We start from the raw sequence: 9,923 nt of genomic DNA, 5'->3' as shown, positions 1-9,923 counted from the left end.
CTGGGGAGGGGAAGGGAGGGGCGCGGCCAGGCCGCCTCCCCGTGTCCGTCCGGCTCCGCTCTGGCCAGCGGGCAGCCCCGGGACAGCAGCTGCGCGGGCGCGCGCGGAGCGGGGTAGCTGGTTTGCCCGCGGCAGCCGATGGGGTTGGAGCTGCTCCGTGCCCGGCGGCGCCCCCTAGAGGCTGCGGCGGGGCAGGCGCTCCAGGCCCTGTGGAGCCGGGGGGGGGGGGGGCGGAACGGAGCTGGGCGCCCCGCCCCCCTCGCGGCTCACACTCCGAGCGCCTGCCTCGCTCTCCCTCTTCCCCGCCCCCCCACCTGGTCCTGTCGCTTCCCTTGGGGACAGCGGCCGGGCGCCACGTAAGGCAGTGACGTGCAGCGGGAGGGCATCGCTTCTGCGGGACGATGTGCGCCCCACGGCTAGATCGCCGCCGCCCTGCGCTGGCCACAAGGGTAGGCGGGGGTACAGCTGCCCTAGCTTGGGTGGGTAACCCCCTCCCCGGCTGCCCGCCAAGAGCTTAGGGTGCGGGGAAATCCCCCCCTGCTGGCTCCCTCTCCCCAGCCGCAGGAGGCTGTGCTCATGCACAAGGCTGTGTCTACGCTGCATGCTATTTTTTCAGGGTATTTTTTTTAAGGTCTCAAGGCTGAAGTGAGGGAAGTCGGCAAATCGCTGTCACGCGGCTGTGTCTACACTGCAGGGTTTTGAGAGATAACTTATTTTGACTTCTAACCTCTAAATACGTTGGTTTCTGGAAAGAGTGGTCACATTACAAGAGCATTTCCAAACTGAGTGTTCACAGCTGGACTGTGGCCACACTGCATTCCTCTTTCAGAAGCGGAATGCAAATGAGTGAGACTAAAAATGCAAATAAGGCACAGATTTACATGTCGTGAGCCTTATTTGCAGATTCTCATATGGTCACGCCTCTGGAAGAGGCTCTTCTGGAAGCAAAAACAGCTATGGAGACAGAGTTCCTCCAGAAACAAACCTCATTTTTGAAAGAACCCTTCTTCCTATTTTGTTTCAGGAAGAAGGGTTCTTTCAAAAACAGGGTTTGTTTTCTAAGGAACCCCAGCTACAAAGCTGTTTTTGGTTCCGGAAAAGCCTCTCCAGAAGCTTGATTGCTTGAGAATATGCAAAGGAGGCACAAGATATGTAAATCTGCACCTCCTTTACATTTTTGATTTCACTCATTTGCATTCCACTTCCAAAACAGAATGCAGTGTACTTGCCGCCCTAGAGACTCAAATTCTGAAATAACAGCAAGCCTTCCTGGAGGCTAATTAAGTCATAATTACCTCTGCTTAATACACACTGAGTCAATTTCTAAATAGAACAGGGGAGGGGTTGGCAGAAGTCGTTGGCGGTGTCTACACTATGGTGAGCGTTCAAAGATTATCTTCTGGCAGATCTCCTTTTGAAAGAGTATGTCAACATGCAAAAAACCCCATAAAAAGCAGTCTGCTCTTTCAAAAGAGAGTGTCCACACAGCCCCCTGGCCTTTCGAAAGAATGGGCCTGGGATAAAAAAATCCAGCACCAGGAGAAGCGCTCTGTCAAATAAAGGCGCCCCAGAGCATGTATGTGCTTTTTTTTCCAAAAGAAGAAGGGCCAAATTCGAAAGAGCGCATTTTGTGTGTGGACATTCTTCTTGTTCTAACAGGAGAGGGCCTGATTTTCTGAAAGGACTTGCTAGTATAGATGCAGCCCTTGGTTTTCGTGGAGCTACTAATTTGAGTTAAATACCCTATTATTCCAGAATACCAAGCTTTGCAGTGTGGACACAAGAGATTTTTTGTGGGGGGGGAGGTATGTTTTCAGAAAAAAGAGGGTTTTCGGAAGAAAAAACCCCAGTGTAGACAAGCCCAGTCACAGCATTGCAAAAGGAGCATTCACATAAGCCAATAATCACTATGCTTTGTTCACACCTTTTCCTTTTCTACCTTGAAGGAGGGCAGGTGACAAAAGTCATTCACAAAGCTGGAGTTATTTTCAAAGCAAAGCCCTCTTTATCTCCCCTTTTTGTGCATGGCAGTGTGAACACTCCACATTTTGGTTTTTCCTTTCCAGAAAAAAGTGTTTCTCTTTTCCCGAAAAAAACCCTGCAAATGTAGACAAGCCCACAGGCACAAACGTCAGGAGGTAGGCCTTGGCAATAGGGCAGATTGTGTTGTTGGTAGGATTTGCACCTGCCTTCGGGGGTTTCTGAGATTTCTGTAAGGCTTTCCCCCTCCTTTGGACCCAAGTGTACAATGTGAAAGGATTTAGTTTGAAGTTGCCAGTCTAACCAGTGATAAGAGAAACTGAACCTTCTCCTAGCCGCAGATCAACCTCACTGTAAAGGTAAGGCTGCTTCAAGAGATTAGGAGCATACCGGCCTTGGCAGGACAGACATTTTTATATGTAACAGAACTATTCTGAGTAATTTTTAACAGGTGATTTAATTTTCTCTCCATCGGAACTCTGTGTACTGGCACTTATGGGAATCTAGACCCTTCGCTTCACGGACGAAAGGCTGTAAAACCATCCCAAATAAATAGTGTAATGCCTCCCCTAGGTGTCCTCGGCCTGTCCCTTCCGCTACTGATCCCATGTATTCTGCTTGTGATCTGCTCCTACTCAAGGGCATTATTGGAGCACAAGGTGCAGAATGAACTGAGGTAGACCTAGCTTGCAGGTCTGGACCTTTTGAAGGAGGCCAGGCAGGGAATCTGGATCTGCACTGCACAATTCACACGTTTCTTTATTTACCTTTTGTATATCTATATCTATATATTTATACAGATATATCAATATCAATATTGATATAGATAGCGCCTTTTTGGTAAAACAAGGGAAGCTGGTACTCAGCTGGCTCCCTCCCTCCACACGCTTACTAGCCAGTCCCGGGGGTGTGTGTGTATATATATATATATATATATATATAGGGTTAGGGATAGATAGATAGATAGATAGAGCTCCTTATATGTATGTATGTGATTATATATACATGCACACACACGTCAAAATGCAGTACACATTACAGCATCTATAGCTCCCTCTCCATAGGTATATGTAACACCTGTTGACTTAAATAGGAATTATGCACGTCTAAAAAGGAGAGCAAAGCCTTAGGTCTTCTTCTCATAGTTTATATGAGATCAAAGGGAATCTAATGGAGTTAATGAAGGCGGGGGTGGGTTTTGTCTATGCTCTCCAAGACAGTACAAGCAACTCAGAAGGAATATGTGCACTTTAAGCAGGCAGAGATGGACTCTTGTGGCAGGATTTAATGGACACAGAAGCAAGCATGTCACATACTCAGACACAGGAAAGGTTTGCTTATTTTCCCTTTAGCAGTAGTCGTGCCAAGTCATAGCTTTGGCCAGCCCTGGATGAAGGGCTTCCAGACTCTGCAATTATTCACCTTTGTCTCTTTGGAAGCGCGAGATTCTTTGTACCCAGAGAATTCTATATTTTTCCTTTTAAGCTGTGGGACATACGGGCTTTGCCAATTCATGGCAAATGTGTAATCTAAGCTTCCAACAGACGCGTCTTTAAAGACAGTAGAGTCTTTGATTTGGATCCTTGCTGTGAACACTTACTGGAGAGTTTGGCGTAAAGGATGCAGGATGTTACAGACCATCCTGGTGGTGTGTACAAAGCAGCCCTCAAATCCCAGAGGACTGAAAGGAGCCAGGCCCCTTTGCCTCTGAATTAGCTTCAGACTCTTTTTCCCCAGTTCCTTGACTTTGTGGGCTATAAATGCCTCTGGGTTCCCTGCACAAGGAGATGGGATCTGCAGAACAAATACCACATCCCACATTGCATTACCTTTTTAACTTTCGCTTTGCAGGGTCAGATGCCTAGCAGTAATGCGCTTTGCCGACACGCCCAGTCTCAGCCACCTCCACCACTGTCGCTCATGGCCCCATGGAGAACCATCTGCAGGGTCATAAAAAGAATGAATGATGTCACAGGGGCTACTGAATGACTTTCCGTGGGGAGCGGGAGAGCGAATCTGTACACAGCCATATCATCTCCAAGTGCAGCTCTTGGAAGAGTGCATACATGGGATCAGTTGGGGACAAATTGTTTTATATATATTGTTTGCATTAAAGCATAATACACCATTAAATTGTTCGGGGCAATTAAGCAACATGCTCTTAACAATGTGATATGTCCCGACACTGCCGAGAATCTTGTAATGCCATTTGACGGAAAAGTGACTCCAGAAGTATGCTCAGCAGTTCTAATTATTGACAAAGCACCTCTCTTGCTGTGGAAGGTTTAGCAGCTGAAACGAAGGACTGGGAGACCCCTTTGTTTTAGTACATGCAGCCAGAGTCTGCCTTAAAATTATTTCACTAGGGCTGAAACTTACGTAAATTTGTAAGAGGATGATAGAAACTATTTGGTTATGTCTACGCTGGAAGCATCTGTCTACAGAAGTCACTGTTGGACGAGATGTTCCAGCCAAACTTCTGTTGACAGTGTGTCTTCACATAAAATTAATTCAATCTTTTGATCTGTTCTGTCAACAAAAGCACCCCCCCCCCACCCTGTGGAGCATTTACATGGCTTTTTTGTTGATAGTTTCTGTCAACAAAACACATTTTGTTTATAGATGGTCCATGAGTTTTGTTGCCAAAACCCCATTTTGTCTACAAAACTCTCTAGTGTGGATGTAACCATCATGTTTATCATTTCCTATGAAAATGCTATAAAGAAGAACCTATCATTGCATAGCCCCATGCACTCTTTCCTCAGTTCTGCCTGGTAAAAAAGATTGCTGTTAGCTGTGTGCCTGTGAGTGACATGACTTTCATCCATTTTAAGAGTGTCCATGTGCTCTGATTCTGAATGCAACTTCACATTTGCATCCTTTTCCTGTTTTTTATATTTACGTGCAGTAGGTCAAGTTGTGGATGTAGAAGCACCAGTTTTGTACTGTTTGTTTTGTTTTCTCTGACTCTGTTCCTTGGTTGTTTTGTTTGTTAGTTTGTTTGTTGGTGATTAAAAACTAGCTGAAAACTCACAAGGCCTTCCTAGCCTGTTTACGTATCTAGGATTGCTTTAGTGAGTGAGTGAGCAGTAATTTGTGTGATTTAATAAGTAGCTTGACAGCTACATCTGTAGTAGATTTCAATATAATTGGCTTCTTAGAAATACAGAAAACACCAACATTCTACCTCCTTTCAGATGGCTGCTGAAAAATAATTATGCATGGTTTAACTTCACTGAAGTTGAGGTCCCATTAAAGACACAAACACTTTGGGATCAATTACCAGTTATAATAATATCCACCATAATTTTTTTCTTATGGATCCCAAAAATTGCCATCAGAATTAAGATTTATGTACTTTAAATATTCTACCAAGTTTTGCTGTGGCAATTACAAGAAGCCGACAAATTAAGAAATGTAAGATATTTTTATGGGACTTAATTAGATGTGGGTCTGAAATGAAACTTAGACATCAAATTCTGCAAATAAAGGGACATCCTGTGCCTCCATGATCCACATGTAGTTGGGCCTGGCCTCACACATGGAAAGAAGAGGCATATTCACGTTTGTGGCATTATACCTTCTTTTCCCAGGTCGTTTAGAGGAAGCTCCATGGAGTGCGGGGTGGAGGGATGACAACCCATGGCCAGAGCTGTGAGCCACATCAGCTCTCCACTTGTCCTGAGAAGATCACATGGCAAAAGCTGTACTTCTTCTTTCTGTGCTGCTTTCTCCATGGTGGGAAACTCTCTTTTTTAAAATAAAAAAAAGCTCCTTAGCAACAGCCCCAGACTGAGGGAGTTCCTAGGAGTATGACCCCCTCCAGAGCCATTCTGCCAGGTTGGGGGTGGAAGGTAATGGATCTGGTTGAGTCATGGTTAGACTGGACAGTTCGGGCATCCTGTGGAGCCTAGAAATGATACAATGAAGTGGGAGAAACAGAATTCCCTTGGAGAGCTTCCCTAATTCTTAGCTCTTGGGGAGGATGTGATGTGGTCTGAAGTCTTAATGACAGTCCTTTTAGTTTTCTTTTTACCATGCTTGAAAATGGGTATGGAGAGAGAACACATGTTAAATAGGACAGACCTTTTTGGTAAACATTTAATATTTTACCAAGAAGTCCATACAGGATGCTGAAGAATGATCTTGATCAAATTATTAATAATTTCAGTTTGTCTAATGTGTTCTGTTTTTCAGTGTCAAAGAGCTGGTCATGGGTAGAACTTCATCAGATTGTTTTTGAAAGGTGATAAGTCCCCTGATAACTCCTCACAAAAAGTGCCTTCGTGTATTGACGTGCGCATTAGGCTCCAAAGGAAAGGCAAATCTGGAAAGTTACTCTAAATGTGTATATGTTAGTTATTGAATTTGCTTGACAACACACTGTTTTTCAATCTCTTACTGAAAGCAAACATGACTCTGGACTTAATTTATAAGGTCTAAATTTAGGACAATGGTAGTGCCACACTCAGTCCATTTTACCTCAGATTTGAAATCTGTTAACTATCAGCATCTCTACCTCAGACAAACACCATGAAAAGTTATTTACTGGCTGTCGGAGATGCTAAATCTTTTCATTGTAATGGTCAATTGTGTAAGGTCGCAAGTTCTCATTTTCAGTAATTTACAATGAACTAAAGGGTTTTTCCCAGTTAGCAGCAACACTTAAGACTTTCACAGCGCCTTAAATCTTTAAAGCAGCATACAAACATTAATTAATGTTTATACACATCTACCTCATAAGGAGTTAAATATTTTGATCCCTATTTTACAGATGGCCAAACAGAAGTAGTGGCATTGTGGTCTGCCTAAAGCTATACCCCAAGTTAAAGACAGAGGCAAGATTAGACATCATGACTTCTGGTATGTGAGTAGACAGGGAGTAAAACTTGTTAAAGCACCCAATTGACTCAGGAGGCTAGGCCCTACAGAAAGCCAATGGGGCTTTTAAAATTATGCATATAACAAATAGTTGTTTCACACATTTCTACTCAGCAACCAGATTTTAAGATAAACAAATCCATTCTCAGCTGCAAAAAAGGAAGCTATTTAGATCCATATCCTCAACTGGGACAAATCAGCAGACTGAAGTCAATGCAATGCTATAATCTAAACCAGTTAAGGATCTGGCCCAGTAACAGTAAACTTCCCTCTTTCCTGACCATCTGCCTCAATTATAAACTCTTTGGACCAGGACTGTAATTTGTTTTTTGTGTATAAATTGCCTAGCACAATGGTGGAGCCTAGCTGAGGCCTCTAGGCACTTCTGCAATGCAAACCGTACATAGCAATAGTATAATCCTAAATGTTACACCACTTAATTAATGAATTTAGGATTGTTCAGAGGTCTGAGAAGGAAAATGGCCTCACATATAATTAATCCTCTGAGAAGCCAGGGCATATAGGACCTAAATTAAAGGCAATCTAACAAAGTTCCCACATTAAAAGCTCTGGGACGCAAATTAAACAAAACAGATACTTCTTTTTATTTTTGAGTTTAAAAATGGGTATTCCTGTGTTTAAAAGGATCATGTTTTATGTGCAGTGAAACATATATTTAAGCAATCCTTAGAAGACTCAAAAGACCCTTTGGAATATTGCAGACTTAGTGGGTTTCTCTACTGTTACCATTCTAGAGCTGATAGTCAAAACTCCTATGGAACTTTGAAAAATATCTGTAGAATAACAGACAGATCAAAACTGAGGGGGCATAATTATAATTTCTTCTCAATCTATTCTGCATGATCACACAGGGAATAAGACTGCAGTGGTTCTAACACTTTCAGTTGCTGTAGATAGAGAGAGATACTGCTGGAGAAATAGGAAGAACCTTTCTAAAGAAAGCAGTTCATCATATGATAATGGGAGCATTCTCTTTAAGAACAAACAGATGAGAGTTGTTGACAATATACAGAAAAAATATTCCCTTTCGTGCTGGCAGTTTCATGGTGGGCCTCACAATAGAGCTGAGGAAATAGTCTACTTTGCTGCTATGGGTTTATATAATCGAACTTTTGCCAACAGTTTTCCTGAGTTCTGACAAAAAGACATTAATTGTCAAGAGAATACAAAGACAGATTTTCAGAGACCCATATGATAGGCACCTAACTTGCACTGAAAGATATCAATGAACTTCTCCATCTTGATTAATTTACGTGCAATTGAATCTGTTGACCAATAAGAGTCTATTGCAGGGGAGTAGAGAGGATTGTGTTTCAGTACTGTTTTTTTTTAAGTATTTAGCTCAGTTAGACTGTGATGAGAATATCTGACTGCTACTAGTATATTAATATTACTGCAATATCATAATAAGAAGGTGTTGTCTTATGAGACTTCTTCTCTCTGCACCAGGCAAAAAGCAACTGTTGATGGAAAGAAATGTGATGTTTCTGTCTGAAGTCTTGTGCAGGATTTCAATGAACACTGTCATGGTTATGGTCAGATCCTTAGACTCTGCTATACTGAAGTCAGTTGAGCTACACTGATTTAAACCAGCTGACAGTCTTGCTCCGGATGCGTAAAAAGAGCGGCCAAGTTGACCTCTTTGTCCTGTGGCATTCCGCTTTATGCTCAGTGCAGCAACTTTCTTTCAGAAGCTGGACAAAGGTAACAGAAAACTAAAAACTCTAGTAGAGCACTCAGTCACCTCACTGTAGGGGCCTACTCTGTTCGTATTCTGGGGCTCAGCTGCCCATGGAAACTTATTGTGGGTTCTTAGCACCCAGGAGCAGAGCCTGAATGTTCAATGGTCTCAGCTTTGTGCTGCCAACAACTTCTCCTCTTGGAGCAGGGGGTTTGTTGTGTAACAGAGGGAGTGGGGTGAAGATATTATCAACAAAGACTTGCCATTAAATTACATTTAGGATCCTTTGATGATCCTGACAGCATTCCTAGGCACTCCTGTTAAAAGACAGGAAACAAAGAGTAGGAATACATGGTCCATTTTCAGAATGCAGAGAAGGAAGTGGTGTCAGTCAGGGGATCAATCAGGGGGCCTGTACTGTATTTGAAAATGACCTGTAAAAAGGTGTAAAGGGTGAGGTGGAAAATCTGCAGATGATACAAAATTACTCTATTAGGGTTTAAAAAAGAGCTCGATAAATTTTTGCAGGTTAGGTCCATAAATGGCTATTAGCCAGGGATAAAGTATGGTGCCCTGGCCTTCAGTACAAGGGCAGGAGATGGATGGCAGGAGATAAATCACTTGATCATTGTCTTCTGTTCTCCTTCTCTGGGGCACCTGGCATTGGCCACTGTTGGCAGACGGGATACTGGGCTGGATGGACCTTTGGTCTGACCCAGTATGGCCATTCTTATGTTCTTATGTTCTTACTCAAGATAGCAAAGCCCAAAAGATACTGCAAAGAGTTCTAGAACTGGGTGACTTGGCAACAGAATGGGATGTGAAATTTCGTGTGAAATGCAAAGTAATGCACAGGGCAAAATAGAATTCCTGCTACCAAATATCCACCTAAATTAGCTGTTACCCATCAGGAAAGAGATCTTGGAGTACTGCAGTACTCTGGCGGCGTTCTGTTTCCAGAATACTGCAAATTCATCTGAATCTTTGTCACAATGCTTGTATCATCTTGAACTCGTTCTTCATCTTCAGAAGACTTCAAAATTATCTCCAACGCTTCTTGAATCAATGGGACAGACAAAAATGAAAAGTATAGCTGTCCTGAACATACACCAAGAGTATATCAGGGAGCTAGATGTAAACAAGATTGCTGAAAGTTTCATCCAGAAATCTATAATGAGACATAATGTCTTTAAACTGGCACATTACTGAAGATAGCTTGTAGATGATGTCAATGATTTTAATAACTTGTAATTCATGTAATTATGGAGTTCATAACAATTTAATCATTATTTAAATGGTAAAGGTATCAACAACAGACACATTCAGTTACTAGAATATGAAAGAGGTATATAAATGTGCT

General features: G+C 42.8%; 1 long non-coding RNA gene across 4 annotated transcripts in view; it reads left to right on the top strand.

The window, feature by feature from the left end:
* The first annotated feature begins 335 nt into the window (after nucleotides 1-335).
* Nucleotides 336-9,923, top strand: part of LOC142010504 (uncharacterized) — a 55,595-nt gene continuing 46,007 nt past the window's right edge. For all 4 annotated transcript variants that reach the window (XR_012644817.1, XR_012644816.1, XR_012644818.1 and 1 more), the window contains exon 1: nucleotides 336-449. This is a non-coding gene — a long non-coding RNA (uncharacterized LOC142010504). The remainder of the gene's footprint in view (nucleotides 450-9,923) is intronic.

The sequence above is a fragment of the Carettochelys insculpta genome, chromosome 3 (assembly GCF_033958435.1).
Source record: "Carettochelys insculpta isolate YL-2023 chromosome 3, ASM3395843v1, whole genome shotgun sequence".
In the NCBI taxonomy this organism is placed as follows: Eukaryota; Metazoa; Chordata; order Testudines; family Carettochelyidae; genus Carettochelys; species Carettochelys insculpta.
This window is presented reverse-complemented; position numbering and strand designations above follow the sequence as displayed.